The 5,860-nt window shown below is 35.6% G+C and overlaps 1 long non-coding RNA gene across 1 annotated transcript; it reads left to right on the top strand.

Annotated features, from left to right (window-relative positions):
- Window positions 1-1,410: 1,410 nt before the first annotated feature.
- LOC133807090 (uncharacterized) lies at window positions 1,411-4,374 on the top strand. The gene is made up of 3 exons (XR_009879149.1): window positions 1,411-1,541; window positions 1,624-1,702; window positions 4,268-4,374. It is a non-coding gene; the product is annotated as an uncharacterized LOC133807090 (long non-coding RNA).
- Window positions 4,375-5,860: the final 1,486 nt, after the last annotated feature.

The following is a 5,860-nucleotide window of genomic DNA, read 5'->3' as shown; positions in this document are numbered from 1 at the left end:
AATCCTTTCTTCAGCCTGCTCAGATTCCAAGGCTACCTCTAATGTTTCCGCATAAGTGGTTATCCCCCGAATCAACTTCACATCACGGGATATCATAGGTTTCAGTCCTTTCACGAATCTTTGAATTTGTAGCGTCTCAGTGGGTACCATGTCCGCCGCGAACTTAGCCAGCCTATCAAACTTCTTGGCATACTCTGTCACAGACGAATTCCCTTGAGTAAGCGCGATGAATTCGTCCACCCTTGTGGCTAGAATCACAGGATTGTAGTATTTCTTGTTGAACACTTGGATAAACTCATCCCAAGTCATAACATTCACATCTCTAGTCTGTTTCACTATATCCCACTAGATGCGGGCATCTTTCTTTAGTAAACTCGAAGCGTATGAGACTCGGTCCTCGTTCCCCAACTGCATGTGTTCTAGTATGGACTCCACCGATCGAAGCCATTCTTCTGCTTCTATTGGGTCTGACCCGCCATCGAAGTTCGATGGTTACTGCTTCCTAAAGCGTTCATACACTGCCTCGTAGCGAGGTTCTACCAACTGTAGTAATTGTCCTAGAGGAATGACTTATTGCGCCACTTGTTGTTGCCTTGAATTTATTTGGAATTCTTCTTCCCTTCTCCTTAGCTCTGCCCTAAGACGGGCATTTTCTCTTTCCAAATTTATTCGAGTAGCAGCAGCTGCCGGCTCTTCTACTACATTGGGTGCTTCTGGCACTCCCGGGGTTGCTGGAAATTCTTCATATAAAGGGGTGGCGGCTACCCCTCTTCCTCGCCCCCTTCCTCTTCCTCGGCCTCTGCCTCGGCCTCTTCCATGGCCATTTATGTAACGTCCTGCATTTTCGGGTACCTTTAAACGACTCGGGTCGGGATTTTTCCCCCGGGTTAAGAATATTATTTTAAATAATATTATATTTTGTTTGTAAGTATTCCATGAGTTATTGCTAGCCAAAATATGAATTTTGTGATTTTAAAAGTCAAGATAAGACTTTCGGTCCTGGACCGACACAAAAACCCTGATCGGGTAAAAATCTCGGAAAATAAAACGAAAAATCATGGCAATTATATTTTGGGCATAAAATACATTCATAAAAGTTAAAGTTTGGTCAAAAATAATAAACCTAAAAGAAAATGGAAATTTTGAGGCATTTTGTGGTAAATGCCTAATTTTGCCGAAATAGGGAATTTTATTCCATGAATGGACCTTAGGTTAAATTTTATTTTGTGGTTAATTAAATTAAATATGAGAGACATTTAATTTAATTAATTAATAGTAAGTTTGGTGCTTAAAACTTAATGAGAGTGAAAAAGGTGTAAGAAGTCAAGTGGGCAAGTGGGTAAAAAAAGCTCTCAAGTGTTTTGTGATATTTTGAAGAGTTGTGTGAGCCATTCTAATCCCCAAATCCGACCACTCTCCCTCCCTCATTCACTCTCATCTGATTTTTTAAGACTCTCTCAAGTGTTCTCTCCATTTTCAACCCCAAGAACACCAAAGAAACTTGGAGGCTAAGTCTTGGTCTAGGAAGTATTTTCCCTAAGGTAAACCTTCACTAATCTAGGCTTTTGTAAAGTTTTAAGCTTAGAGTTTCAAATAGCTAATTAACTATGTTGTTGGGGGAAGTTGGTTAGGGTTTTTGAAAGGTTTTGGAGGAGCCAAAGCTAATAGGAAGGTCCAAACCTTAAGCAAGAACACCAAAGAGGTAAAAAGTTTACTTTTGATGATTTTGTTGTAGGGTTTTTAGTTTTAAGCATTATTTTGTATATCTAATGCTTAAATTTTCTTGTTGGTGATGTAATAAGGTTATGGTAGTTGTTTAATAATTTTTATGATGCATGTGTATTGATTTTTGAAAATGGGAACCAAAACCCCCAAGGGTTTTGTAGGATACCCTAAAACAAAACATGTTTTGAGCTGTGACTTCCAAGGGGTCAAGCAGCCACTGTATATTGGTTTTGTAAACTTTAATTGTACTGTGATGTTGTTGAGATTGAGTACATAAAATTGAGCTTTTGAAACACAAAAAAATGTTTAGAAATGAGTAAGTTATGCTATTTCAAAGTTTAGGTAAAAAACTGTTTTTTCGTATTCTTATTTTCGGAACCAAGTTTGGACAGCCACTGTATAGGGCAAATGAACCCAGTTTTTTCTAAACTTTTGTGGACATATTGCTGGCATAACCTATTAGTCCACTGTAAAATTTGGTAAGAAAATATTAAACGGTTTGAAAGTTATTAACTGTCAAAGTTTGGAAGAAAAAAAATAAGGACTTGAAAATAAGGTCATTTTTACCTCATTGTTGGAAAATGATTTCACCAATCAAAAATGCTCATTTTGACCTAATATTTTACAAAGACCTAAATGGCATAACAAAAATGGAATTGGGAAATTTTGGTAACAATTGGGTAAGTAAATTTCAAGTTATGAACTAACGAAGTATGTAGTTAAAAATGTGAAAATTAGGTTTTTCACACTTAGTGTAAAAATGAGATTTTGGAACATAAGGTAAAAAGTAAAATTTTGTTTATTTCAAGATATAAATTGGTAAGTCTTGAAATCATATTTTCACTAAAATTACTCCTTTGAGTTTAAATGAATTATTTTTCTAGTAAGTAAAATTGATTAATTACTTTTGGAAAATTAATTAGTCAAGATGAGAAATTTATAACGGTTTTCCTAATTAAGACAAATTAGGCAATTTTCTTAAAACAGTTTTTAGATATTAAAACCTTAAGAAAAATAAAAGGAAAATTTAAAGAGTTTATTTTCTTTAAAAATAATTAAGGAATTTATTTGTATTTTCTGGATATAATACCGGCTAAAATCTTACATATTTTAACCGACTAGTCGAAAGTGCGGGTTAATAGCAATACCTTGAAAGAATAAGATTTTTAGCGGGTTGTGGGGAAATACCATTGTGATACCCGAGCCTAGGTATCGAGACCATAGGATAGGTCTCCCCGAGACTTAGGGTTTAGTCTCGAATATTTTGTATGACTTTCCTTAATAGGTTTAAAACCAAATAAGGATTATAAATCCTTACAAATGACTTTTATTAAAATGACCAAACTGCCCAAAATAATAATAATGAATTATTAGTGCCATAATTAATCCGAGTATACTGTATGGATAACTACAGTATTGGCTAAGCGTAACTGGACTGAACGTTGGAGGGTGAAAACTTGCTGAGCGCAAAGGACTCCAAGTAAGTCAACTTATATTGTATGGCTGCAACATGAAATGATTATTGTCTTGTATGTTAGTATAGGGATACATGCATATACATAGGTTGTCATAGAAAGTTGCTTAGAGACGTTAGTCTAGTGAGTGCTGATTTAGAAAATATGAACGGTAGAAGTCCGTCATATCCTAGACGGTTGATCCCCGTCACACTGCTTGATTTTATTTATGTCCGGTTCATTACCGAGACGAGTGGCCATGAGATGAGGATAAGCTGGTTAAACCTAGGGGCGCCAAGATAAATGGGACCTAGGGGCCCTCATGCTTACTTAATCATTGGACGGTTAGAATCCGAGCAAGTGCTCTGATAAGTTATTCCCGGATAGCAGCCGTGAATATTGGCCATTCCGTGAGAGTGCCTAGAGATACTAGGGGTTTCCAAGTTTGAGTGAGGTTGAACACCCTAGGGGCAGCTGCTCACCAGCACCACTGATTAACATAGAAGTCTCCGTAAAACCGTGTAAATTGGATTACACTCTTGAATAAGTAGCGATGCCCTAGGTAACACGATAGTTACTCTTGATGAGAATATTTATTGGCTAGATCTTAGTGTGGAGACTCGGTTCTCTTTTACAGATTAGCAATTATGTTGGAGGGCGCATTACGCATGAATTGTTAGAAATTGTCGAGCGTTGGTCTCGAATTATGTTGTGATATAATATATCTGCTTGCTCTGGGATTTTCTGAGTGCAGGGATATAATTGTTGATAAGATATAGTTGTGATATAATATATATGCTTGCTCTGGGATTTTCTGAGTGCAGGGATATAATTGTTGATAAGATATAGTTGTGATATAATATATCTGCTTGTTCTGGGATTTTTTCTGAGTGCAGGATTTTTATCTAGTTACGAATTAATTTATCATTGGTTATCAGGCATGACCATAAGTTTGCCAGGACGCTTTAGCGTTCTTGAAATTGATTGTGTAGGGTCCGGATGGGTCCGGAACCCTAATTCTCTACATGCTTTGTTTGAAAGTTGATCTTACTAAGCGTTTTCGCTTACCTAGTTGTTTCATGTTGTAGGTAAGTGCAAGGGCAAGGCAGAGCAGTGAGCGCTGGAGTCTTCCTTGCAAATGTATATGTGGACCGACCTTTTGGGAAGCCTTTTTATTTTTGGAAATGTTGTGTAATTTTCCTAAACTAGGCTCACTCTAATCTTTATAAAACATGTTTGTAACTAAATGTTAAGTATGGCCATACGACTTGTTAAAAAAGTTTTTTTTCTATGGGTTTTTGAGACATTTTGTTAAATGAAAACAATTATATTTCCGCATTATCGAGTCTTGAAAATCCGGGTCGTTACAATTTAGTCTTTCAAATCTTCTTGGTTCTTGCTCCATATTTCTTTTCTGTTTCCCCAAAAGAGAAAAAGAATTTTTTTTTTTTGTAAAAATCTAAGATAAACAAAACAAGTAGAGGTTATAACTTAGCCTATTGTACTACTGTCTATTAGGTCCATCTATCTATTAAAACTACCCTATTACAATTAAGTCCAACTCAGGTAAATGGGCCTTAACAATTGAATCTTCCATGGAGGAGGGCTGGGTTCAGTATATCGTACCCACTACTAAGGCCCCCTAACTTCCACTTGGACCAAAAAGACAGGAATTTAAACCCTTGCTTTATTAATTGTTACTCATTTAAATTAGATCCAATCTAATAATGCAAAGCAAATGGGCCTTCACAAATGGGCTAACCCATAAGAGAGGAATTTAAACTTTACACTTTCAATTGAATCCAAAAAAAAAAAAAATACTTAACACTTACTAAACAATAAAACAATAACAAAAGTAAATAACATGTGTTTTTTTTTTTAAATAAAACAACTAGTGAAAATATTCTAAAATTTAACGATGTGTTCTTATATGCGTCTAATCCTCCACATAGTCGTGGCTTTGATACCACCTGTAACGCCCTATTTTCTCATAGATTACCGAGAAAATAGCGTTGGATCATAGTTCATAAATATTGCTCTTTTATTGAATAAAAACTTGAAAATAAATACATGGATCCATGGTTCAACAAAAATAAAATAATTTGTCTTTAACATAAAAAAAATGAGCAACATTTAAATAAAAATTTAAAATAACATGCTTTAATAAAAATATGCCCGCTTGATCTTCCTCGACTATATGGCCCCCACGAGTACATCACGAAGCTCCTAGGTCCCACTCACCACCGGCCTTTCTATCATCAATTGCCTGAACAACAACATAATAATGGGTGAGCTTCCAAGCCCATTGAGGAAAATACAAATAAGAGTTAGTCACATAATCAAACATAACACAATTCACAAGAGTCATGTAAATACAAACATCTAGATCATATCATAACTTAAGTCATAATCTAAGCCATAAATCATAAATCATACTCTAAGTCATAAGTAATATGCCATAAGTCATAGATCATAAATCATAACTATAGGTCATATATCATAATCATAACTAAAATAACAAGTCAGATATAATAAAAAGATAAGTGTTTATACAGGGGTGGCAAATAAGCCCCAGACAAAAGTTCGTCATACACCGAACATAGGTCCGTCATAAAGTTTTGGCAACCGAGCCTATTGGATATAGTCCGCCATACATCATTGGACACCTTAGGTCCAGACAC

The sequence above is a fragment of the Humulus lupulus genome, chromosome X (assembly GCF_963169125.1).
Source record: "Humulus lupulus chromosome X, drHumLupu1.1, whole genome shotgun sequence".
Classification (NCBI taxonomy): Eukaryota; Viridiplantae; Streptophyta; class Magnoliopsida; order Rosales; family Cannabaceae; genus Humulus; species Humulus lupulus.
The sequence above is the reverse complement of the archived record's forward strand: the minus strand, read 5'-3'. Positions and strand labels throughout refer to the sequence as shown.